The following is a 27,225-nucleotide window of genomic DNA, read 5'->3' on the forward strand; positions in this document are numbered from 1 at the left end:
GATGCTACGCGGTTACTTGGTAGACGCGTTTCCACCACGCATGCGTTGAGCTCCTGAAAACTATTGGACAGCGTCTGTGCTGTAAAAAGTACTTTAACGCACACCACACTTAGTTGAAGTCTGTATTCCGCGTTTCTTCAGAAAGTTCTTCCACATTTCTTCTCGTAAGCAGGTGCGAATTGATCGTGGGAGAGCGACACGCTCTGCTAAAACGTCATCTCCCAGCGCGCAGCCACGGCTCAGTTGGTCTCCCTACCTCCCCCTCACACTTTCTCCAGGCGCTCTCGCCGTTTGTGGCTCATCCGAGCCACGTGAACTTGCGCCGGAAGTTCAAACACGATTTGCAACATGTGCGGCCACAGGGAAGCGCTGAGATATAACGGCAGAGTAGTGCGCGCCGCCGTGCGTTCGCTGATCACGCGATCACTTTCTGAGACGCAGCAGATATGCGCCGTAACCGAGAAGACTGCAGTTCGCGCTAGGCACAAATTTCTCACTAAGGAGTATAGTAATCGTCATGTTTTTCTTAGTCATCAAATGTATTTCCTGTGTACGTAAATGGGGACATCCCACACTGACCTACCTAACGGGATGCCAGTCCGTATGGAATGCAGATCTCAATGTAGGCCTGGTGATGGGATCCGCCCGGCTCACAAGTCAAACTCGACACTTTGAAGATATGAACCCACATTGATTCTCAAAAATGGTCTGTAACCCTATCATATGAAACAGAGTTTATATTAAAAACCCGTGCTAGTTGGCACAACCGTTTATATTAGTATTGGGGGCTCGAACGCAGGCAGTTAGCGACAGTACACGCTACTGTAGCCATACGCCGCGACGGTCGACCAATGGGATCCTTCGGCCAATCGCTAGAGCAAATAATGGGGATGCTTGAAGAAAACCAGAAAATTTGAGGCGAACCAGGATATTCTCTGGTAGCCATGACGCCACTGCGTTCATAAACACTTCTGCTTTGTTTTGAAGAACTCCAAATGCTTGGATGTTCTTCGTTGCTTCCTTTCTGTAATGAAGACGGCACGATGATGTGACCAATATTGTTGCATTAATTTTTGTTTACAATGCCTCAAATGAAGAGAAATGTTTTGAAGTGCTTTTTTTAAATAAGTGTATGGCTCAATATTTTACACACTTGATTTGTTGTGCGCGAGTAACCACATATACGTCCCTGAAAACAGGTAGTAGTGCCTGGAAGCCAATTCAGAAAAGCAGTATGACAGTGGTGTACAGTGAATGGGGATATTCCTTTCTTAGAACTCTTTGGCGCTGAGGGCAATTTGCTGTTGTTAACCAGCCTTTTGTTATTGCAGAGGAGAAAACGGAGCCGTCGACTGAAGGGCCGAAGACAAAAAAGAATTCCTTGCTCCTCTGCACCATTAGCTTCCGCGCGCTTCACGAGATCCAGTACCCGCCCGATGGTATGTGCGATATACTTTTCTACACAAGCGCTTACTACGAGCCCAACGAGGAGGACTTCAGCGGAGCATACGACGTCTCTAGCTTCGATCTTTTTCGCACCCAAGCACAATCTTCCAGTGGAGCTACGGAATATGGAGTCTCATTTGATTATCAGTAAGCCGCATGTACCAACATTTACATTCCCCCCTCCCCCGGATGCGTATTCCCAAACCATATCCCGTAGAGGCCCAGGCCGACCACACCTCCTAAGCAGTGGCGCAGCCCATGAGGTTAAAAAATTGCAATTTTTTAACCTCCTTGGACGCAGCACCCTGACGTCTCTACCTATATTGGCGCGACTTCATGCGAGGTGGATTTTTTCTTTTTTCCCCCTCCCCTCGTTTCGGCTGCTTTGCGGGTGGCCGATGGTTTAGCTCCGCGGGCAACTTTTGTTGTACTATTTATATTTTTATTCCTGCTATTTCTTGTTTATACATTTGTATACTTTTTTGCGTGTGTGTGGCTTACAGATGAGGCACGAGCTGTGACACAATGCTGGCGAATTAAAAGGCCAGACACTACAGAAATATATATATGTGGTAGCTAAAAATGCGTCGCAGGAAACAGACACAAACTGCTCATCTATACCCATCAATGGATCTCTAATAGTGACAATTTTTTGCCGCTATTTGGACTCCGAGATCACTATCGTAAAAATAGTGCGCCAAGGAGATGACTTTTTTACTTAGTTTTATCTCTGCTGCGACTACCGTGACTTCAAGCTCACGTGCAACTACTCATTAGTCCCAGCGACAAGAATATACGTATCTCAGTGAGTGTAACACTGCATTAAATGAGAGGCCATGGGTCCCTGGGGGAGCAAGGATGAGGAGAAAAGGGGAAGGTCACAACTCGCACAATGAACACAGTTGCAGTCTTGGGGTCCTAATTGCAAAATGAACACATTAAAAAGTCAGTCAGTGGCAGCAAAACGCACAGTTCGCACTTAAACGTACAGTTCACACTGTGGACAATGCGGTTCACACTGAAAACAGTGCACGCTGCAGACAGTTCACATTGTATACCGAACGGGAAAGTCAGCCAGGCTGCTACACCAATTTGTAGAGTCTGTTTTCAAGGGCGTACTCGGTAATTGCTTCTAGTGCGGTGGGATCGTCACGGACCCGACTAACATGTTCCTGTTCAGTCACAGGGGCGGGACCTAGAGTTAAAAGCTGGTGGCGATTACAGTCGAGTAATGGACAGAGCCAAATTAAGTGGTAACGATTTAGTGTGCCTTCCCGATTACAGGGGGGCATCAGCGCCATTTGGATCCTGCTGGAGCTGTCTATTTATAAATAACGTATCTTATGCAGCAAAATCTCTGTGTGCATGAAGCACAAATTGTTAAAAATAACTAATCGACATTGGCAACAGCGTGAGTCGTAGCACGCATCATTACTGATATCAAACTGCGCCCTTATGGCGTCAGTGAAGAGACTGTGGTCAAGAGCCCTGTACAGAAGACATATACTAAACTCCTAGAGTACTTCAGTTGCTGTACAATCCAACTATTACTTAGCCCTTGGTTGGTATATGTTTTCGATATTGTTTCCCTAAATTCTTATGACCAGCAGTGTAAATTATGCAGAATTCATGACCGAGTGTAAAACGTGTATGTTTGAGCTGGTGTCTTTCTTATCAATGTATCACCCTTGCAAGAACGATTCACACCTTCCATTGCTGTTAACAAAATGTCAATGTTTTCCTTAGTGGCACTGTTCCTGATAAAGAATATTGCAATGGAGTTAATGTTAACGAAATTCAAAATAATAGTGCTTATGAAAGTGCCAAAATGTAGCAGCTCATGCAGCTGTAATATTTCGCAAGAGTAGGACAGTTTGTAAATGTAGTCATGGGTAATTGGCTCCCTTTCTTGTAATCCTTACCTGCAGCACCGAATCGTGTTTTGAGGTGTGTATATAGTGAAACAGCACCCAACTCAATTGTATACCCTTCTGTGTGCTGTAGAATGAGCTTTCAATGAGGGTGTTTGCTTTCCAGACCGTGTATAATTGCCACATGCGCGTGAAAGGGTCCATCCGCGCGCGCGCACTTCGAGCACCGAGTCGAGCGCTTATTTGAGAACACGATCGGAGGTCAGCGTCAACTTGCAGGTGCGCAAGAAGAGCGCGGAGAGATCAGGGGCTCAGGTACAAAAGGTTAGCTTCTACCACATGTGCGTCAGCTTCCCCAGCGCCGCAGGCCAGCCCCGCCCACGGAGCGAAACCATCGGCCGCCTGCTCAGCAGTCGAAACAAGGGGAGGGGAAAAAAAGAAGAAATCCACCTCGCATGAAGTCGCGCACATATAGGTAGAGACGTCACGGTGCTGCGTCCAAGGAGGTTAAAAAATTGCAATTTTTTTTATCTCTTTGGCTGCGCCCCTGCTTAGGGGGTGTGGTCGGCCTGGGCACCTACGGGATATGGTTTGGGAATACGCCCCCCAGATATCTACTAGGTGAGATGCTGAAAAAATTGATATAAGCGCAAGTACTCCCAAGGTGCCTGTTTTCTTGGGGTTTGCTTTTTCAAGTGCTAAGCGTTGCGTCTGGTTTAGACGAGCAAACGCCTCTGGTGAGTTACAGCACTAAAAAACATTTTGAGTGTTTATAATATCGCTTACAGAGAACTTGTAAAGGTAATAGGACCAGAAATTTCAACCTCATTTTACCGGCTATAACAAAATATCAGTAGCTTGCGAGTAATTAACTGCTTACACTTTCGCTGTTTCTATTATAACGGCTGTTACGATGGTTGCATTTCAAGCACCCCCACTAATCTTCTTTTAAATACAAGGGACCTCTTGTGAGCTATGCACCGGCTAGGCTTGCTGCTCTTCTCTGCTGTAAATTGACTTCTTTTTTTACATCTCAGAACCCTCGTCAGCTAAAAGTAGTGCTCAGAGTTCCACGCACATATTTAAGGGCAAGGTGGTAAATACTACCATAGTCAATACAAATGCCATTTTTTTAGCGCTCGTCCTGTCTGGTTCTTTTCCTGGCGTTCTCGTCTTACCACACTTTTTATTCGCCATGTCATTATTTTACCAGCACTTCTTTAAGGGTTACCATGCCATTACTTAACCAACCATCTGTTAAGAGATACTGTGCCATTACTTAACTAACACTTCGTAAAGAGGTACCATTCCATTTTTACCAGCACTTCTTTAACGGATATCATGCCATTACTTAACTAACACTTTGTTAAGAGATACTATCCCATCACTTAACTAACACTTCGTAAAAAAATACCATTTCATTTTTTAACCGATACTTCGTGAAGACATGCCATGCCATTACTCCACTGACATTTCGTGAAGATATACCGTGCCATTACTTAGCCAACGCTTCGTGAAGAGATATCATGCCATTAACATTTCGTGAAGAGATACCATGCCATTACTTAACCAACACTTCGTGGAGAGATACCATTCCCTTTTTTAACCAATACTTCGTGAAGAGATGCCATACCATTACTTAACTAACACTTCGTGCACAGATGCTGCGTCATTACTTAAACAGCCCATCATTAAGAGATACCATTCAATTTTTAACGAACACTTCTTGAAGAGATGCCATGTCATTACTTAACCAACACTTCGTGAAGAGATATCATGCCATTACTTAACATTTCGTGAAGAGATACCACGCCTTACTTCACCAGTACTTCTGGAAGAGATATCATTCCATTACTTAATCAATACTTTGTCAAGAAGTTATAATTTGCAGAACGTTGACACAAATTGCAGTCTCATATCCAGGAAGCCTGCACCACTAGACCGCGACATAAACTGCAGTAGTTTTATCAAAGCGTGAAATATTCGATTAAAGACAAGTGGCCTACTTGCTCCGGCACCGAGACTAAAACGTTTAAGTAATCTCGGTAAGCAGTGATTTCTCCTGCAAATTATCTATTTGAACATGCCCAAAAACAACATTTGTTCATTGCGTAGCACTGGGTCTGCCACCACTTGAGGCGGAGGGCCGAGTTGCATGAAGACGACACGGCGGAGGGTCGGACGAGAAATCTGTAGTGGGAGGGAGAGTCGGCTTTCTAGGCAAAGATAAAAAATTAGCAAATTAGTAATAATATTTCCTAATACTTAACAATTATCTGGCTAAGTGTGAAGACCAGGGACAGTGCCAGCTGAAAGCGATCAACTCCTTTAGAGGTAAACACTGGCCTGTCGGCCTTTAAATAAGAAGAGACAGTTGGAGGGGGGTTCTGACGACGTGCGGGGGCGCATAATACTGCCCCACGAGACGAATGCGGGCCGCCGGCCGAAGTTGCCGACCCCTGGCCTATTATATCGCTCTTGCGTGAAGCGATGTCATTATTCTTCCCTACAAATTTGGGGAATCAAGACAAATTGTTTACCTAGGCGATAACCACAGTGTGTGTACCTAAAACCCAGAGGGGGGCACTTAATATGAACCGTTTCCACCTTCTGCGTGGATGAAATAGCTGACTACGGATCTCGATTACTTTTATCACTTTTGAAATTGATTTATATTTATGCATTTCGAGCAGCTCTGGGTGGAGTTAACTGGCATACCTGCTGTTAAACTGTACCTTGCCCTCCACGCCCGGCTATGCCAGTGGGAACTCAGAACTCCTAACCCCTCCTATCGCGATACCGTTACATGTCGTAGAGAAAGCTGCAAGCGAAGCCCTTTCCGATGGCTGTGAGGCGTTCACTCTTCATCCTGTTTAGTGACTCCCAAAGTTCCCCGTTGAATGAAGTGCACGAACTCTCGGCACATTGAAAGGTTTGTTTCTAAAAAACCCTTCACTATTAGTCCTGGAAGCAGGAGCCCCGCTGAAGATCGAGACATGATAACCACAATTTATCGCACCAATCTGTTATTAACGTACAGGTTTCACGAAAAGTAACTGGAACATGGTCTCGTACATTTACTGGATTTTTTTCTTCCGGAAACTGCCTGGCTGCAGCGGTGTGCGTTAGCAGGAATCCTCTCCAATAGGAAAAGCTTCCTGTAAACCCAGAAGGGCTGTCCTAAAGCCAGTAAGAAAAATATTTTGCAAAATACACAAATCCTTGTTCAAATGACTTATAGCGGCAACTGTACCTGTGAAGATGGTGCACAGAAAGTTACTCTCGTGAAGGCGGCCTCAGCAGCAGCAGCGTCTTGCGCGTCATGGTTGTAAGGAGAGAGAGAGAAAAGACTTTATTGGGCCCAAATGAGAAGACTGGTCTTGTGTCTTCTTTCTTGCACGGGGTCCGGCCGACCCAATGGAAGTCAGCGGCCTTCCTTTCTATTCGTACCAGGGCCTGTTGATCTTAAGCGGTACAGCTGCGCAGCGCGGCCTCCCACTGCACATTGTTTTGTATGTTTAGCAAATGTGTGCATGTTCCTTTGTGTTCGTAGCGATATGCGGGCACTTCCACATCGTGTGTGAGAGTGCCGCCCAACCTGAACAACATTATTTACGTTTCGGTTCATATAGGTCGGGATATATATGATGATACAAGGCTGGGTTTGGAAACAAATCGGTCTGTAATAGTCGTAGTGCTACAGCCGGCTTTCTATCGATGGACTCGAGGGGGCCGGGATATGATCGTCTGCCTTCCCTATAGTAGTTGAGAATTTCCAGGTACGTTAGAAGGCTGCCGCCCTCTCGATGAGTGTCTGTGGAGGCGAGTGGCGAGTAGTTTTGGTTGGTGAGAGCGCAAGCCAACTCATGTGCCTCCTGGTTGCCTTTCAAGGTAGCGTGTGCAGGGACCCACAGTAGTGTAACTGCGGCGAGGTTGTCAATGTTGAATAAAGGTCTCAGTATGCAAGTGTCTTGGGCGATATACGTCCTCTAGTAAAATTTCTAATGGTAGCCTGCTAATCTGATACTACCACCTCCGACGTTTTGATGTTGGAGATCGCTAGGGCGATAGCCGCTTCATCCGCTTCCACCGTTTGCGTAGTTACAATTTGGCCAGCCACTTGCTGCCTTCCTGGACATTTGGTTGCAGCAAAACACATGGCCCTCTTCTCTCGGTATTTGGCTGCATCCGTGTACCAGGCATTGGACTCCGCTAAAAGTCTCTTGGACAAAGCGCAGAATCTGGCTCGCCTACGTACTGTGCCTTGGGTGGGAGAGAGAGAGAGAGCATTTATTTAAAGAGCTCCCCCTTATGGGACCGTGGCGGCTGCCCACAGGGCCGCAGCGACCTGGAGGCCTCGGGAGGTGACTAGCACCTGGACCGAAACCTCGCAGCTCCCTTGGGTGGGACGCATGTTTCTAAGGAGAGGAATACATTTTATGCGCGATCTGAGAGCAGTTGGAAGGCCGACTTGCTCGGGATTCTCCGCGTTCATCTCTACTCTAAGATCCCTCAGAACTTTTAGTCCTGCCCCTGTAGATGAGACGCGTACGAGTTGCACCGTGCGTTGCTCCTCGATGGTTTATACCAGTGTGTTGTGGATACCGAGTTCGAGTTGTTTGTGTGTCGGGGCAGAGATAGGGATGCCTAGAGCTTGTTTATATACCTTGCGTATTAGTGCATTTAATTTCTTCGTTTCAAGTCTTCGGAGTTGTAAGAACAGTGCAGCATTTGCAATTCGACTGATGATTATAGCATGAATTAGTCTTCTGATGCTGCTTTCAGACATACCTTGATATCTATTGGAGATTCTCGATATAATCCGGCTAACTTGCATCGCATGCTTCTCCAGTTGTTTGAGAGTTGCCGTTTTGTAGCCATTAGCTTGGACTTGAAGGCCAAATAATTTGATGGTGTCTGCGTTGGTAACGCAGTCTCATGTTTGGTTGTGATTGAGGTTCTTTGCCGACCTTCAGGCTGACGGCCGTTGGGATAGATGACTAGTTGCGATCTTTGCGGTGAGAAGCGAAGATATCTAGGGATAACATAGCTCTGAAGCACTTCTATCGCTTGGTGTAGGGTATCTTAAATCATTCGATCGCTGCCTCCTGCTACCCACAGTGTAATGTCGTCTGCATAGAGACTATGACTGAGTCTGGGTATCTCATTGAGCTTCGGAGGCAGCCCCGTGAGAGACACGTTGAATACTGGATGAATCTTTCACGGAGGCAGATATGAGAGCAGCAGTGTCTTAGCTCGAAAACAAATTGGCTCCAGACGCAGAAAGGCGTCACTAATGAGACGCTCAGGAACCTGGAAGATGTTTCCGTTACGGCCCTGACTAAATATTTTAATAAATGCTGGAGGGAAGGTACCCTTACGTAGCACTGATAAACTGCAAAAACCGTAATCACTCCTAAACCCGGCAAGAATTAAACGATTGAGAGTCTGATTGATCGTAGGGTTTATCGCACCGACGCAACGCAGGCGATAGCGCGCCGTAGGGGAGGACTCAAATAATTTTGACCGATATTTACGTGCGCCGAAATCTCGCACGTACGGGCGTTTTCGCTTTTCGCCTCCATCAGAAAAGGGGCCGCCGCGGCCGGGAACCGACCGCGCGTTCTCGTGCTCAGCAGCAAGATTGAGAACCTAAGACCCATCTCTCAGACGTGATACTTAGGTAAACTTTTTGGAGCACATGGTCTTGAATAGACTCAACAACTACGTGGACGACGAACACCTACTCCCGGACTCAATGTTCGGTTTCATACAAGGTCTCTCGACGCAAGACGTGCTCTTACAACTACGGCACAAAACCATCGAGGGGCGACACAGCTCTTCCTACGATACCAGGGCCATCATGGGACTTCACCTAACTAAAGTCAAGCACTCGCCACACTTCACCTAATATAGTCAAGCACTCGCCACGGTGGCTCAGTTGCTAAGGCGTTCCGCTGCTGAGCACAATGTCGCAGGCTCGATTCCTGGCCGCTGCGGCCGCTTTTCTGCTGGAAGCGAAAAGCAAAAACGCCCGTGTGTACGAGATGTCGGCGCACGTTAAAGATCCCCGCGTGGTCAAAATTAATCCGGAGCCCTCCACTACGGCACGCCTCATCGCCTGCGTTGCGTCGGCGCGTCCAATCATACAATCAATGAATATAGTCAAGCACTCGGCCATACTACAGAATTTCGAGCTGCTCGGAGTGGGAAAGTGCACCTACAACTATGTGAGTGACTTTTTAATGGCGAGAACAGCCAGCTCAGGAGAGGTGACATTCATTCGGGCCCCATACTATTGGGAGAGCGGGGCACTTCCCAAGGATCAGTCCTGTCTTCTTTCTTACGGTTGTGAGGAACCTGATGTTTGTTGCAAAGAACGCAAGCTAGCCGCAATCTGTTAACAATATAGTCCAATCCGCGTGAGTCTCACTACCATCCAGGTAATCTACAGCCACTTTTATCAAGGGTCAGACAAATTACCTCAACAAGAATTTAGGAACCTGCAGTAACTGTAACTGCATCATTGCAAAAGCCTTGAGGAAATGTGGTCACTTTAAGTGTACAAGTTCCCTAGATGACCAAGGTGGATATAGCAGCCAGTCAGTACGGTTTCTATAAAACAGTTTCACTGGACATCTACGTTGAAATCTTACGACGTGAGGCGTGCTACGGTACCTTGTCGTGGAGGCAGCATGCTGAACCGCAGCTCTTAAGTTACCATGCATTCCGTCCAAAGGCTGATGGCCTTCCGAGGGAGCAATACTGGAAGAAACGGTTTTATATGCCGCTGAGGATAAAAACAATCTCTTAGCCAACACCCACAAATGAAGAACCCCATAGTGTAAAGGCGGCGCGTGTTACTATTGCGTATTTTCTTTGAACCGCGGGACTACAATTGCCGGATATACTACCGGTGCGCCGCCGAATTTTCACATTCCAGTTTATTGCTGTTACAGATTCCAACTGTATAGGAAGGCGTTCCCCGGGCTCTGCCGCCACCAACGTTTGTACCACCAACAATATAACCAACGCCACCAATGATGATTCACAACCCTAAAGCATGAATACGATAGCATCGTACGACCCCGGCCAACGGAAACTCATTCGATGAACCTAGTAATGCTAATGCTAAAACGCTAAAAAGGCGACCCTGTTACAAGCTTGGAAACCTTCTACTGCGAAGAAGTACGTCCAACCTCCCCACACACGCACACACACAGTTTTCATTACGGTGAAGTCGCTTTACTCATCGCCGCTCCGGCGTTCCTTTCCGACACCGCTAATCCCTCTTTAACAACTGTTATTAACCGGTGTCTCTCATGTTTACGCATGCGCAAATAAGCGTTGGTCGGTTTATGCGTGCACGTGCGGGGATTAGAGGGGGAAAAAAAGGGAGGGCGCACGCGAAGCTATAGGTTATATGCCCTCACTGATGACATGTCCGTTGTGCTGGCGGGAGGCTTACACGTGGACATCAAACAGCCGAATGCTAAGAATCCGGTGTATTCACTAATCGAGCGGATTGGGTTAATAAATCTCGAGTACTTCCAAATTTTATTCAGCTAAATGGGTATGTGGTATGTTCAATCTCGAATTACAAACAAACGAGGTTTGTTTCCCGCACTCCGTCAAATCCTTCGATCTTCGCAGGGCGTCTCTCTTCACAGGATGGAATGGCTTAATTTTTTCATACTGCTTTTATGATGTCCCGTTTGTCCAGCAAGCTCGGCTTGATAGGCACAAGGCGACAACTGGTCAAGAAAGTTTTTTTATTGGAGCGCTTAACACTCCGGACCTACACCTTGGCTGAGAAGCTCGCAGTAGTGGAGGGCTGCGGATTAATTTCGACCCCCTGGGAATTTTTACGTGCGTCGAAATCTTGAAAGAAGGGTGTTTTCGCTTTTGGCCTCTATCAGAAAAGCATCCACCAGGGCCGGGATCGACCACGCGTCCTTGGGTTCACAAGCACAACGCCTTAGTCACTGAGCCACCCCGACGCGTACTAGTCAAGAAATTTCTACTTCGTTATTGAGCCCTCGCACCCACTGATGAAAGTCAGGCCTGGTGACAGCGGTTAAAGCCGAAGATAAAGCACGGTGAGCGGGTGACGTGTCCAGCTCCGAGTGACATCAGCACGTGGGCGCGGATTTGCGGCGCTCAGCTTCCGCACGAAGCCCGTTGCGCTCATTTGGAGCGCTGAGGTTCTGAGCGCTCTAGCTCTGCACAGAATTACAATTTCGCAAATCTAATGATGGTTATCGGTTTGACTGATGATCCTCTACAATTTCCTCATGACAATCAGACACCTACCCCTAATAATAAAAAGGTAATCAACAAAGTATAGTTAAATATTTTGGTAAATGGCACTTCGAACCTATTTTATTGTGTTCTCCGCGGCCTCTGACCACTTCGCGCAAGAACATCAATTCTAAATCCGAAAGCTCAGTTTTAACATTACTTAAAGTCTTCTCTAAAACACAATGTGTAATATAAAATCTAAAGAAAAAAACAGGGTTGCGTAAAGGCTATTCAACAATCGATCATAGTCACACGATCAATCAGGTGACAGAAAAGTGCGCTGAATATACTGAACCCCTATATATAGCCTTCATAGATTATGAGAAAGCATTTGACTCGGTCGAAACCTCAGCAGTCATTCAGGCATTACGGAACCAGAGGGTAGATGAGCATTATGCAAGAATACTAGAGGATATCTACAATGGGTCGACAGCTACCATCATCCCCCATAAGAAGAGCAGTAAAATACCTATAAGGAAGGGTGTCAGACAAGTAGACACAATCTCTCCAATGTTATTCACAGCATGTTTACAAGAAGTATTCAGAACGTTGGATTGGGAACAGGTGGGAGTAAGGGATAATGGAGAATATCTCAGTAACCTCAGATTTGCTGATGACATTGTGTTGCTATGTAACTCGGGGGAGGAACTGCAAAGCATGCTTTCCGGACTGGACAAACAGAGTGGAACCGTGGGCCTGAAAATTGATACGCAGACAACCAAAGTAATGATCATTAACCTCGTGATAGCACAGCGGTTTGAGATAGCTTGCGAGGCAGTGGAAGTGGTAAGCGAATATATCTAGTTAGGCCGCGTGATGACCCCGGATCCCAACCATGAGGAAGAGATAATTAGAAGGATAAGAATTGGGTGGAGTGCATACGGCCGACATTCGCCGATAATGAATGGTAGCCTACCATTGTCGCTGAAGAAGAAAGTGTATGACAGCTGCATCTTACCGGTACTCACCTACGGGGCAGAAACTTGGAGGCTGACTAAGAGGGTTCAACTTAAATTGAGAATGACTCAGCGGGCAATGGAGCGGAAGTTGATAGGTGTAACATTAAGGGACAAGAGAGTTGAGTGGGTCAGGGAACAAACGCGTGTTAAGGACATCTTAGTTGAAATTAAGAAGAAGAAATGGACGTGGGCAGGGCACGTAATGCGAAGGCAAGATAACCGTTGGTCATTAAGGGTAACAGAGTGGATCCCTAGGAAAGGGAAGCTTTGCAGGGGATGGCAGAACGTTAGATGGGCAGATGAGATCAAGAAGTTTGCGGGGATAAACTGGTCGCAGTTAGCACAGCACCGGGTTAATTGGAGATTAACGGGAGAGGCCTTTCCCAGCAGTGGGCGTAGATAGGCTGGGGATGATGGTGATGTATATAATATATATATAATATATATATATATATATATATAAAACTGCGTGCGTTTGCGCGTGTGTGTCTGTGTCTGTGTCTGTGATGTGTGTGTTCGCATGTGCGTGTGTGTTCGCTTGTGCGTGTGAGCGTTCGTGCTGTGTGTGTGTGCGCGTGTGCGCTTGTATGTGCGTGCGCGTGTGTTTGTGTGTGTGTGTTTGTGTGTAATATACGTTCGCAACGAAGTGTTTGAGATTAGGGCATGTACAATCCATTTTTGCTGCACCCAGGCATAGGCATATGATCAACCCGCAGCAGCGTGAAAAGCTGGGCGAGTTGCTACATCGACATGGGGAAACAAATGAGGGCGTAACACAAAACACTTTTGTTTGTAATTTTCTACTGAGCATACTTTCTAGCAAATTAGCTTAATGAAACTTGGAAGGACTGGAACTTAGTCTGACAGATAAACATGGAGCTGTCTGTTTAACTCCCGCGTCCTACGCATCCTAGTATTTGTGTAACACACCAACGCAGTCCACTTGACCACTCAGGCCACCGGACAGGTGGCATCGAGCCATGAGTCGTACACGTTCAATCCTCCCTCTAGCGCAACGGAGTGTTAGACGCCGCCAACCTGTCATTTGCGCGTGCTTAGAAGGCAAAGACACCGCCTATAATGTCGCTCTGAAAGCCCTTAAATTGTACAAGTAATATTTGCGCACTCAAGCTTTCCTAGCGCCCATGCTGTCGTTTATCCCGCAGGGATTCGCAGCAAGGATTCGCAGACAGAAAGAGTCAGCGCTCTTTCTGTGTGATTTCTTTCGGTGTGTATTTCAGCGTACCGAGCTGTTCTTTTACCATGTTCAGCCGCTTGGCGAGCGGCATTGCGCATTTATATTTTTTGTGCAGACAGGGGAAAAAAATCGGAAATAATGTGGGTTTGCTTTATTGTCTTTCGTCTCCTACATTCGATTGCACAACCGCTATGGGAGGAACGCTTGAACACCCGAGGACTTTTCTAATGCCGCAGGTACGCTGCAGACACCGCTAAGGCCCTCCGTAATGAGACAGGGCAGAGCAAGTTCAAGAAATTGTGGGATGACCAAATACACCACTATGGTATCTTGCACACCTGGGATGATCCTCCTGTACTGAAGGCCCCGAACACCAAACTTGACTTGATAAAGGTGAGTGGGGAAGTGAGCCTTTTGCTATACTCTGTAATGTTGTGAACAAAGTGGTGTAAGCATAATGTTATATCTAAGGGGTCTCTCATCCCCGCCCACCACACAGAAAAGATATAAAAAACAAGAAAACACAATATCAAAGTTAAAAACAAAAACTAACCGATGCGTAATTCATGCATTTAAGTAAAAAACGATAACATGAGGGTGGCACTTTTGTTCTTAGTGCCACTTAATCTTCAACTTTGAATTGGTCTGTGCCCGTAGACACTGTTGCGACAAAAGCTCCTGTTTTTTGTATTATTTTTAGAGAAAATTTGAGTATGCCCCTATGGACTTGAAGGAAACTTGGTTCATGACTAACATTGGGCCAGCCTTTGAATATGCTTGCGAAGCACGGAATGCCGTTACTAAAGCAAATAGACAGGTCAGAGCGCGCCCAGAAACAGGCAGCCCGATTCGTTACAGCAAACTAATATTTTACTGTTAGAAGTACAACTATTGTTGATGGCCTTGGAAGGAAGACACTTGCAGCGCGTAGAAAAATATTAATATTAAAATTTCTCCACAACATTTAAGTGAAAAGACAGGAATTAATAAAGGCATCTATTTAAATGAGCCTCAATACGTCACTTCGAGACGAGAAAACCCAAGACAAATTAGATCGTATTAGTGCCGAATTAATGCCTACAAATGTTCTTTTTTTTTCAAACACAATTGATAACTAGAGTGGTCTCCCCAGTGACGTCGTTACTGCAAATAATTTTCAGACTGCCGTTGATTACTTCATTATCTAGTGTGTAATAGCCATCCATTCCCCACTGTACTGTCTTGATACTTGCTGTTCCACTGTGATATCACTTATTTTTTGTGATTGTATGATTCGTTTTCAGTTGTGAACCTCCCTACAATAATGTCCTACTGGCGCGGTAGGAATTTGCAAGAAATATTGCTCGCGATCACGGTGGCAGCTTTATGGCGCAGCAGTGGGAGCCTGGGCCATGGCTTAAGTCAAAAGAAAAAATTCTTGGTAGTTGGCATTTGCTAACGACAGAGCGCTGAACCTTATTCTACCCGTTCCCAGACGAGCACGAAAATTGCGGTTTCGGGTCGTGCGGGGTGACTCCACCTTTCTCCTTACGACAGTTACGTGTGACAGCGACAGCTACTGGGTTCTTTAATATAACCCCAAATACGGTACTGCTTTACCTCATACCTTTCGGCCTCTTGTTACGTAAATAACGAAAATTCTCCTACAATGACCTGGCTGCGCGAGCAGTACGAGCAGCGTGGATTAACACACCTCGGTACACATTTCACGCCGAAAATATAAAAAATTATTGCAGCTGTGAACCCGTCAGGAAACATTTGCGCGTGTTGCTATTAAGGTGTCACTGGTGGCATATTCGGACATGTACCCTCGCGGTGAAAAATTAAAACGTGCATTAGCTATTCCTAACGGCACACTGTGATCTCGTGCTCGTTTTCCTTTAATAACCTGGTTTAGCTCTGCCATCAAACTGAAAATTTTGGGGAATTAGAATGGAAACACGGGAAATATTGGGTGCCAAGCGTCGTATACATGAAATTTTCCACCCACAGAACTGGGTAGTAGTAGTTCTGGAAAACACTGCTGAAAGCTGGCTTCACTAATAAAGATTGGACATTGATCGTCTTGCTGTTAAAGCATTCAATAAAGTACTAAGTATGAAAATAGGGAATATTTGGGGGCCATGCCAATTACGGCATAAATTTTTGAGCTAAGGAAAGAATGTGGAATTTTTTTCATTCGCAGTATTCTTTGCCGAGTACACCCGCGGCCTGGACCGTGTAACGCCATGTATTTCCGCAATAATGCAGGCTTTACGCAAGTTTCACCTTTCATTGTTATATCAACGTAAATGAGTGTAATTGGTAGAAAATAATTTTGAAAAACCAGAAAATAATAAAAGTACAAAAAATAACAACAATAACAAAAAATAACAAAAATAGTGAAACATTTAACGCCCTCCATTTCCCCAAAAGTGCACATTTCGCAAAAGCTTAACCCTTTATTGTGCTATCAGTGTAAACGGAGATAATTGGTCAACAGAGCTTTAAAGGAGGAGGAGGAGGAACAACTTTATTTAGTCAATAATCATTGACTTTGATTAATGATGGGCTTCTTCTTGACACCGTGAAGTGGCCAGAAGACCTTGCTTCGTGGCGACTTCTAAAGCCCAGTCCACGGCCTGAATTTGGGTCTCAGGCTTGGAGCTGGTCACCGCAGTCTCCCACTCTATTTGGTTAGAGAGATGCCATTCGGCTTTAGGTTGGAGCTCAAGGCATTCATATAAGATGTGGGCTAGGTCGGCTTTTTCGGCCTCACATATTCTGCACTTTGGGGTGTACAGACCTGGGTACATTAGGGCCAATTTATAAGGGTTTAGAAAGGTATGAGATTGGAGTTGCCTCCATGTCGTTTGCTGGATTTTCTTTAGGGAATAATGAGGCGCAGGGTAAACCAGTCTTTCATTTCTGAAGTGAGATGTAATTTCTTGAAAAGTAACCATACGCTCCTTAGACCCTCGCAGGCACGATTGGTCCACCGCCTGGTTGACGAGTTCGCAGGCAAAACTGTGGGCCGCTTCGTTCTCTGGGTGGGACGAGTGCGCAGGAATCCAGATAATCTGGATCTGGCGAGGTTCGAAATGATTTCGTAATAGAATTTGAGATGCCGCTTCGTGAATTTTGTTTTTCGCAAAATTACGCACAGCCGTTTTGGAGTCGCTGAAGATAAATTTTGCTTTGGTACTAATAATTGCAACAGAAATTGCAGCCTCTTCCGCTTCTTCCGGCCGCCTGCCATAAACAGTGGCTGCGGTGATGTGCTTGAGTTTGTTGTCGATGGCTGCAACTGCAAAGGCATCCTGCACTTTGTATTCGGCTGCATCCACGTAGACTACCTCCTCGTGGTGTTTAAACAGTTTTTCGAGTGCTTTGGCTCTAGCGTTTCTTCTTTCCTTGTGATGAATAGGGTGCATATTTTTAAGAATAGAGTTAATAGTGAGGTGCTTAAATATATCTCGAGGGACCGGGTTCTCCCTTGTGTGTTTTCCTTCGTAAGATATACTTAGATCCTTTAAGATGTACTGTCCTGTCGGGGTCTTCGATAATCTTTCATATTGAGCGATTCTATGGGCCTCTATTAATTCTTCGAGGGTGTTGTGTAGGCCCATTTTCAAGAGTTTATCAGTCGGAGTACACCTCGGTAAGTGCAAAGCTGCTTTGTACGATTGCCTAATCAAACAGTTTACTTTCTCCTTCTCCGCCTTGTGTAAACTGAGGTATGGAAGGGAGTAGACAAAGCGACTCAGAACAAAGGCTTGAACTAGCCTCGTGAGGTCTATTTCTTTCATCCCCGTATGTTTGTTCGCTATGCGGCGAATTAGACGGTTCGTCGGATGCACACAAGCTGTCAGTTTACTGAGCGTGGCGGTGTTCTTGCCATTGCTTTGTAAGTACATCCCTAGTATTCTGATCGTTTGGACTTCGGGTACTAGTGCGTTATTCATGCGGATTTCTATTGGGACTGGTGTATCCTTGGCTTGTCTTCCAGGCGCGTAACGCATTACCAGGAGCTCGGACTTTTTAGGAGAGCAAGACAAGCCTATAGCCCTAGCCTGTTCCGAGACTATGTCCGCTCCGGTTTGCAACGTGTACTCTATTTCTCCGTCGCTGCCCTTCGTTGTCCACAACGTAATATCATCAGCGTACAGGGAGTGGGACAAATTAGGTACTGCCGCTAGCAGCTTGGTCATGGGTATGAGTGTGATGTTGAATAGCAAGGGGGAGAGCACTGAGCCCTGCGGTGTCCCCTTGCTGCCTAGGGTGAAAGGGTCGGACTTGAGCTGCCCGAAATGAATCTCAGCTGTCCTGTTGGACAGGAAAGCCTTGATGTAGCTATGGGTTCGCTCACCGACCTGTAGAGCTGACAATGCTGCCGTAATCGCCTCATGCTCGATATTATCAAATGCTTTGGTTAAATCCAAAGCGAGGATTGCACGGGTGTGTTTATTATGTAATGGATTAACCACCTCTTCCGATATTCTGAGCATGATATCTTGTGTTGATAGGTGTGGTCTGAAACCTATCATAGTGTCTGGGAAGAGATGGTGTTTCTCCATGTGTGTTTGAATCCTGTTAAGGATAACATGCTCAAAAAGCTTCCCTATACAAGACGTGAGGGAGATAGGTCTTAAATTTTGAATGTCCAGGCTTTTACCTGGCTTAGGAATAAAGGTGACTTTGGCATGTCTAAAACAAAATTAACAAACATAAAAAATAGCAAAAATGGCGAACCGTGCAACGCCCTGCATCTCCACAACGTGCACATTTCGCGAAATATCCACATTTAATCGCTATAATAGCGTAAACGAGTGTTTTGGTGGAAAAGAATTTTGCAAAACCAGAAAATAAGAAAACTACAAAAAAATAACGAGAATAGTGAACCATTTACCCAAACATGCACATTTCGCGGAAGTTCCACCTTCTGTAGTTATATCAGCGTAAATAGAGATAATGGGTGGAAGAAAATTTTAAAAATAAAAAATCAGAAAAACATCAAAAAAAGATAAAATATCGATTAAAATAGAGAAAATGGCGAACCGGAAGCTAAATGGACAATGGCGAATAGCGAAAATAGAAGCCGAAACGTCGTTAGCGATGTACAAGGCAGATAAACTGGAGATCAGAAAACAAAATTTATACAATGATTTCAAGGGCAGTGCTTGCTTTTGAGGCTAGAGCAGGTTGTTTGAGAGCTAATAGCTTTTTGGGGAAGTATACAGAACATGATGGGGTATGCGTGGTCTGCGGAAAAGAAATGGAAACTATGCGGCACATAGTTTTAAAACGTGAGTGTATCCATCCAAATCTTCAAGTGGAAAATATTCCGCTTCCAAAAGCCGTAGGATTTAAGGGTAGCAAAGAAGAAGTTACTTCAAGGCTGTCGAGGCGACGAAAAGAAGATTGAATGCTGGTGGTCGAAAAGCAGAGAGGGGAATAATGCCTAGGACAGTTACCACCTGTAAGTGGAAAAAGAAAAATTATTTTGTGCTTGCCCTGGAGCAGCGCTAGTATTAAACGATAAGTATAAAACATAGATGTGTTAGTTTTTTTTCTTTTTAAGATGACGTCAACGCCCCGTTTCAAGGATAATGCTACTATCAATCAATCAATCAAGTGTAACGCTTTCAAGTTCCACAAAAATGCGGATTTCGCGGAAGTTGCACCTTTAATTGTTGTGATAATGTTAATGAATGTAATTGGTCGAGGGTAAGTTTGAAAAACCAAAATAACAGAAAAAGTACTAAAAAATAACGAAAATGGCGACCCCGTAACGCTCTCAATTTTCACGAAAATGCATATTTCCGGGAAGTGTTATCTTTAATTGTTACAATAGCAGAAGTGGAGATAATTGGTTGAACAGAATTTAATAAAACCGAACAAATGGCTGTAAAAACTCACACTATAGACAAGCGGCGTTATAATGTTACGCATTAGTGGAGAAAAAAGAGCAGGTGCCATTTTTATACTCCTATTTTTATACTCTTTTATATTTATACTCCTATTTTTATACTCCTGTTTTTAAACTCCGTTTTTTCCGAGTTTCTGCAGATAATTTCTTGCAATAATATCAGCTAAAAGTGAAGGCAGCAATATTCCAATTTTTGCAAGGAAAGAGTATTGACTCACTGATTCAGAAAACCTGGCTCATTGGAACGATACCTATCACATATTTTACTATGATGCGGTAGCAGGGGTAGTGCCCTGCTTCTTATTCTGTACTAGGACGTAAAAGAAATTGTAAACAGCCCAATTACAAACGGATACGATATCATACAAAGTTCAAAGTATCCCGCAAAACTGCACCGTTTTATACAAACCCCTAAAGATGCGCCTGGGATCATAAAATTCAGCAAAAAATTCACAGAACTGCCTACTAATTATCTACGCCACTACTATTCACCTCGGGTTGCTTATAGCCAGAGTTGGCTTTGAGTAGCGTAATTTCTTAAACCATTTCATGTCTTTGTAGTTTTTCTTTGTTTTTGTGAGTGGTGAACTACATTTGCCAAAAAACGAATAAATGTTCCGACCCTTGGCTTCGCGAGTATGTGTGTTAGGGAACAAGTATGAATAAAATGTTTGACCATTTTTTTATATACACTATATTTAGCAATCGGTGAAATCTATAGTGGCAGAAAGTTAGATGGGCAGATGAGATCAAGAAGTTTGCGGTGATGAAGTGGTCGCAGTTGGCAAAGAACCGGGATAATTGGAGATCGATGGGAGAGGTCTTTGCTTTGCAGTGGGCATAGATATGATGATGATGATGATGATGAAATCTACAAGCTCGAACAACACCGCATTTTTGTGGAAATACAATGCGTTACCCGGTTGGCACCGCATGCGTTTTACTACAATGCGCTACCCGGTTGGGAGTGGGTCAGAGAGAAAACTGGTGTTAAAGACGTATTAGTAGAAATTAAGAAGAAGAAATGGACGTGGGCAGGGCATGTAATGCGAAGGCAAGATAACCGCTGGTCATTAAGGGTAACAGAGTGGATCCCTAGAGAAGGCAAGCGTTGCAGGGGGCGGCACAAAGTTAGATGGGCAGATGAGATCAAGAAGTTTGCGGGGATAAATTGGTCACAGTTGGCACAGGACCGAGGTAATTGGAGAATAATGGGAGAGGCCTTTGCCCTGCAGTGGGCGTAGATAGGCTGGTGATGATGATGATGATGACCCGGTTGGCTTGTTTTCAGAATTTTTATATTCCGTTCTCGTCGTTGCTCTGGCGATTCATCATTTTTCTTCGTTTTGTGCGGTTGGTTTATACGGCGCTTATTTTAGATTTTGTTTGTTCATTTTTAAAGGCTTGTTTTTTAACCTTTTTGTGTTGTTTGTGTGTTGTTGTTTTTCATTTTTTTCCGACAATTCTCTCCATTTACGTTATCATTATGACTAAACAAGCTGCTTAAACAGTTACGCATGTTTGTGCAAATGCAGGACGTTGCGCGGCTGTTCTATTTTCACAAATTTTGTATTCGTGTTTCCTTCTTTCCTTTCTGTGCTTTCTTGTTGTTTGATTCGTTTTGTGGGGAAAGTGGTAATGTGGAACACGAGTCGCCTAAACATCTTTTTTGAAGTGCCACCCTGCCAACCGACGAATGATCAGAAAAAAATTTACACCATCTTCCCGCGAGGGGTACCATGGGGTAGATGCAATGCATCTGGGGTTGCCGTTGCGTTTTCGTTATGTTAGCGATGTCAGCGTGTGGATTGCTGTTGTTGTGTATCCTATTTACGCAACATGTTCACCCCCGATGCGTCGCATCTACCCCATGGTTCCCCTCGCGGGAAGACGGTGTAAATTTTTAACCGAGCTCAAGCTGCGCGCTAACGCACAGCTGGCACGGCGACGGGAGCGAGCGCAGCCGAGCGCAAGGTGCGCGCTGACCGCGCTGACGCACAGATGGCGCTGCGGTGAGAGCGGCGGAGCGCGCAGCTGCCGCGGCGAGGAGAATGGGGGAGGGATGCGGACTACGCCGCGACAACGACGCGGGACAAGGCGAGTTAAAGAGATGCGTTGCATCTAAAAACGGTACCTCGAAACATCGAACCAGGCAAAGACACGCACGCTGTGGCTTAGAAAATTCCTGCAGCAACGATGCCCTCGCTTTTCAGGGGTGGTGATTGTTTCGGGAACATTTAGAGAGACGTTTGAGCGAAATATGGGGTGCGGTGTAAAGTTTAGTCGCACGTAAGCGCTGTGTGACAGAACGTCAGAGAGCGTGGCCGCCCAGCTTCTCCCGAACTCGTAAAACGCAACCGTACGCCAGGGTTCTTCGGGAAAAAGCCACTTTATTCCGAGCAAAGCGCCATGGCGGTCGTATTTTTAATGCGTAGAATCAAGACAAGCGGCATAAAAATGCTACGCATTCGTAGATATTTCTTGGAATTTATGCAACATTTTTTGTTCTCGCGCTTCCTCCAAAATGACATATGCATAAGATCTGTGTCTGTATTTTTAACGCGAACTTTCTATGTCTCACTTTCCAACACCACTCACACTGCAGAAAAGCCAACTTTACGCAATTGGGTTTCCGCAACTGGTTCAATACGATGATGATGATAATAATGAAACGTGAAGCGCCTCGAGATAGAAACGCTTCCCGTGGTCGCCATCCAGCCTAGGTTCCTCACATTATGAAGTCGATGTATATCTGACTCCGTCATTCCGACATGGTCAAAACAGTTTGGATATTGGACTTTGACTTGGACTCAGGTTACACGGTGGTGAGCTTCGCGTTTTAACCAAATTTTTCTTAGAAAGCGGCTTTATTATTTCCTTTGGAAGCACAAAGTAGCCGAAGAAAATCACCCTGTTTGCGCTTATGCCACTGAATCTAACGTGTGCACTGACGGTATACTGTGCCTTTACAAAAATATCCAGCAGCAGCGTACAGGCGCAAGTGCGTCACAAAAAGGCTGATAAAATCCCTAAGAAGCCGATATTTTCCGCACCTCTTCAATAGTTCGGTCACACGCCCCGCATTTTGCTGTAAAACTCAAATAAAATTGTACTAACGGTCAGAGCCTACAAAACACCACAGTGGCTTGTTTTGGGGGTACGCACACGGTCAATTTTAGCAAAGAGTGCAGTAACGCTGATATACCCTCAGAGCCAATAGTCGATTTTCAGGTCGCTTTATAGTCAACTGTATTTTTGTAGCATGAAATTTTCTTGACCTAATCTTTAGTGGTAATCAACATTGCGGATTTCTTTTACCTCAGAAAGTGGGTCATGCGGCAAATCATGCATCCAGAAAAACTTACTCATCTCGGGAAAACCAACTTGTCACTAATGCGAGCAGGGCTATGATAAATGAAATCATAATCGTCTTTCCCATTAGGGACAGTGTTAAGGTCTTACTACTCATTATAGGAGCGAAAAAAGCCGAAGTGGGATCAGCATCTGTATTTTTGTTTCTATTGCTGATTGATTATGAGGTTTAACGCGCTGACGCTACACCAGCGTTGGGGCGCGCCGTAGTTGAGGGCTCCGGATTAATTTTCACCACCTGGGGATCTTTAACGGGCGCCGACATCTTGGACACACGGGCGCTTTCGCTTTCCGCCTTCATCAGTAAAGCGGCCGCCACCGCCGGGAATCGAGCCCACGTCCTTCTGCTCAGCACCACGACGATATAGCCACTGAGCCACCGCGGCGGGTCGGATTCTTATATCACAGTTCAGAGGATTCTTATATACAGGAGTATACCGTAAAATTACACGCAAATGTCCCTCATGTGCAGCAAGTCATGATTTCTCTTTTAAAGACGATGGTCTTTCTTAAGCTAATCAAATGCAAAAATTTTGGTCTGTCTGTCTGTCTGTCTGTCTGTCTGTCTGTCTGTCTGTCTGTCTGTCTGTCTGTCTGTCTGTCTGTCTGCCTGTCTGTCTGTCTGCCCGCCTCTCCGGCCATCTATCCCTCCGTCTGCCCCTCTGTCTATTCGTCCGTCCGCCTGCCCCTCCCTTAATTCCGAAGCTCGGCTAAAACTTAAAACGAAATTTTGAACCAGACGTGTAAACCGTGACAACATGTCGAATCTAATAAATCTGGAAACATGCTTCCTATTTGTTAACATTGCTTTGCAAAAAGATAAAATTAACATTAGTTGAGAAAGAACTTCAACCCTTCGCGCCGGGTCAGTGGCTAAGGAGTTGTGCTTCTGAGCGGGTTCGATTCCCAGCCGTGGCGGCCGCATTTTTAATGGAGGCGAAACGCAAGAAATCCCGTCTGGTTGGAGATTTAGGTGCACGTTAAAGATCCCCCGGGGGTCAAAATATTCGGCAGCCCTCCACTACGGCGTCCCGCATACCTTGTGTAGTTTCGGCGCGTTTAACACCACAATCAATCGACTACTCCATCGATTAATCAATCGAGAAAGGACTTCAATACATATCTGGTGTTTGCGGTGTTCTTTTAATTAAAAGTGTCCGCATTTTTTGACAACAAAAAAAGAAAACTTGTTGAAAAGAAAATACGAGCAGTGTTGGCCCACTAGACTCTCGCTCGTAGCTCGAATGCCAAGTCGCAACAGTTCCAACAGACGGCGCAGCACTGCGAACACGGCAAACTTTAAATATGACAAGCACAAACGAGTGGACCGAGAAAGGAAGAAAACAGCGTGAGAGGCTAGCGGATGATACAGAAGAGGCGGTCACGTGACAGGAGTGGCGGAAAACTATTTTCTTTCCACTATATTTGCAAAGATGCGAGCAGATGCGGAAGTGATTTTTGTTGGGGACGTCTGATGAGATTTAAAGTTATGATCACCATTAATATCAGCCTTTTTTATGTCAACTTCAGGATGAACGCGTCTCCCATCAATGAATGAATGAATGAATGAATGAATGAATGAATGAATGAATGAATGAATGAATCCTTTATTTCCACTTATGTACATCTATATATACAGATATTTGCGAATAAAGTGGCAGGGCCAGTAGAAAAGCTGTAATAGACAGCTTGACCAGCCCTTAGCACCGTCACGTACAAAGCAAATACAAGGTTAACATAACATCATTAACCATTAACAGCATTAACATCATTATAACCACTAACCATTAATATCATAACCAATAGCCATTAACATCATAAGGCTCCCGCCTTGCAGTGTGATAATCAATTGTTTGCTACGAAACTTTTTTGATCTCATGCCTCGATTGAGTCATCGGCCTGCTTTTACTTCTGGGGCGGTATTGTCGTGTTCTGTCCCTTTTGTGTCCTTTTCAAAAGTGTCCGTTTTGATCGAATCCTGGTTGGCTAAAAGCGGACAACCGGATGTGACGTAACACATGCGCGGTGGAGCTAGTTCGCGGCTTCTCGGAGCAGTCGATTCGAATTTGAAAAAGGCGAAGGACAATCATGAATTTTCCGGTTGTCGCCTTGTTGTTGGCTCGCCGGTGGAACAGGCGGTCGGGAAGAAATCTAGGCGCATTCTAAATGGCTGCAGAAGCATCTTGCGCCTCTTGAAGAGGACTGTGCTCTGGAACCAACCTGGACTGCTGCAGCGTGGGCTCAGTATCGAGGACCAAGTGATGTGGACCCTTTGTTTCATTGCTACCAGTGGGTTTCATTCAGCGGTCGCTGTGACGAAACGATATCGCTGTCGCAGCTCCCTCGGTGATCCGGTGTATCCACGCCATCCAGCAGTGAAATAAACGGTCGTCTGCGAGCTCGATAGCTGTCGAGGAGACGACCACTATCACACAAGCACTCAGCATGAAATTTGTAGCCGTGTATTGGTTCTTGACGATTACACATACCCGATTAACGTTCGCATGCTTCACGAGCAACAGGTACGTCGTCAAGAAATGAAAATCCTCACCACTTACCAATTTTTCACTTGTAGGGCACAACGAAATTCTCAACGGCGGAACGCACCTTTCGAGGTTCTTCGAATAGCTCGCGTCAGCATGCCGAAAGTGCGTCGATGCCGAAATACGTATCGGGAGGGTTACCTTGATGCACGGTCATTGTTACCTACCTCAAAACGAGGACCAAGCGCAAACTGAGTAGCCGTAGCACTGTTTACACTTTACTGACACAGGAAACAGCTGGCTGCAGCTGCCATCTTTGGACGTTCATCCCGTTGTGGTTAAAACTTTAAACATCGGGACAAGAAATCTCTCGGGAATTTATTTTCAAAAAAAAACGTCAAATAAACTCTTAAAACACCGTTTTACGTGGTTTAGGTTTGCTAAAATGCGTGTGCCAAAATAGTTGCAATACTATCCAAGGCCCTTTGCTTAACCAAAAGTACGTCACGATGAAGGGGACGCAAAACGGATGTTTTCGAAACGGAAAATTACGAGAACACCGCCCCTGGTCCCATCTGTCGATAACCAGCCCATTAATCTAGCAGCGCATTGGTTGTCCGCGTTCTGCATTACTTATCTATCTAATGTCGTCTCCTTTCCGTAGATTAAAAACATACTGCGCGAAGCGACAAAAAGAGAGGGCGAGGATACGTCCAGATACAGCGCCGCTCGTATGGTTTTATCCTGTACCGTTCTTTTGCGCTTTTCTTGTCTTCCAAAAACCTCAAAGAATGCAGTCCTAATAAGATCAACTATCTCGTACCCGACCTTCATCCCACATAGAAAACTCTCGCTACCTGCCCGCAATAGTTACTATTATCTCTTTTGCGGCCCCTACGGCCGAACTAAAAAATTACCTTTTGCTTATAGCTCGGCTATCACAGAATATACGTAGCGTGAGCTAAGGTTCAGCTGGTTATGCTTAGCTTTTCTGGTTATCTGGGATTAGCTTTATTATCATGCTTGAGTTACTGCTGCTTCACTGACACACATACGGTATACGCATTTTGTGACACGTGTATATTTATCTAGCGCCTCCGGCGCAGCGTCACCAATTGCCACACAGCTAAGCTGAATCCACAGGCGCACGGCGGTGTTGCTGCGAAGCACGAGCCATAGGTTCCACACCGGGCCACCCCTCGCGTGATCAAGTGTACCGGGCCGCCACTTGCGAAATGGAGGTCGGCGAAGATGCTGGGCGCGTGGGGTGCGTCAGAAACGCCGGGCGGCGAGGAACGTTCTGTGCGCCGTGTGACGTCACTGCTCCTCGCGCATGCGCAACACGGCTCTCCAGGAGCCACGCGAAAGTGCTCAACCACGGCCAATGTAGCTCACGCTACAAAATTGTTGCTCCCCTCATTGCCGTGTCGTCTGCTGTTCGTGGTAGTAGCAAGCGGAATGTGTTATTTGTGTGTTCGTGTTTTTGTATCTAGGAATGTTTAAGGATTGTAGAGTGCTGTTCTCATGCTTTCAATAACCTATGATACTGACATTTGTGGCAGGTGCTTAAAGAACAAACGGACAAAATCAAGGGTTCAGTTACAGTGGAGCTGGTCATCGGCTTTCAATTTAAGAATGGAAACGACCTCACCAAACTCACGGATGTGGCGGATTACATCCTAAAGTG

General features: G+C 45.5%; 1 long non-coding RNA gene across 1 annotated transcript; it reads left to right on the forward strand.

The window, feature by feature from the left end:
* The first annotated feature begins 1,341 nt into the window (after nucleotides 1-1,341).
* Nucleotides 1,342-27,222, forward strand: LOC144173461 (uncharacterized). Its single transcript, XR_013323281.1, has 3 exons — nucleotides 1,342-1,593; nucleotides 14,012-14,168; nucleotides 27,101-27,222. It is a non-coding gene; the product is annotated as an uncharacterized LOC144173461 (long non-coding RNA).
* The last annotated feature ends 3 nt before the right edge of the window (nucleotides 27,223-27,225 follow it).

The sequence above is a fragment of the Haemaphysalis longicornis genome, unplaced genomic scaffold, assembly GCF_048455015.1.
Source record: "Haemaphysalis longicornis isolate Haplotype H1 unplaced genomic scaffold, Haemaphysalis longicornis Haplotype H1 scaffold_3, whole genome shotgun sequence".
In the NCBI taxonomy this organism is placed as follows: domain Eukaryota; kingdom Metazoa; phylum Arthropoda; class Arachnida; order Ixodida; family Ixodidae; genus Haemaphysalis; species Haemaphysalis longicornis.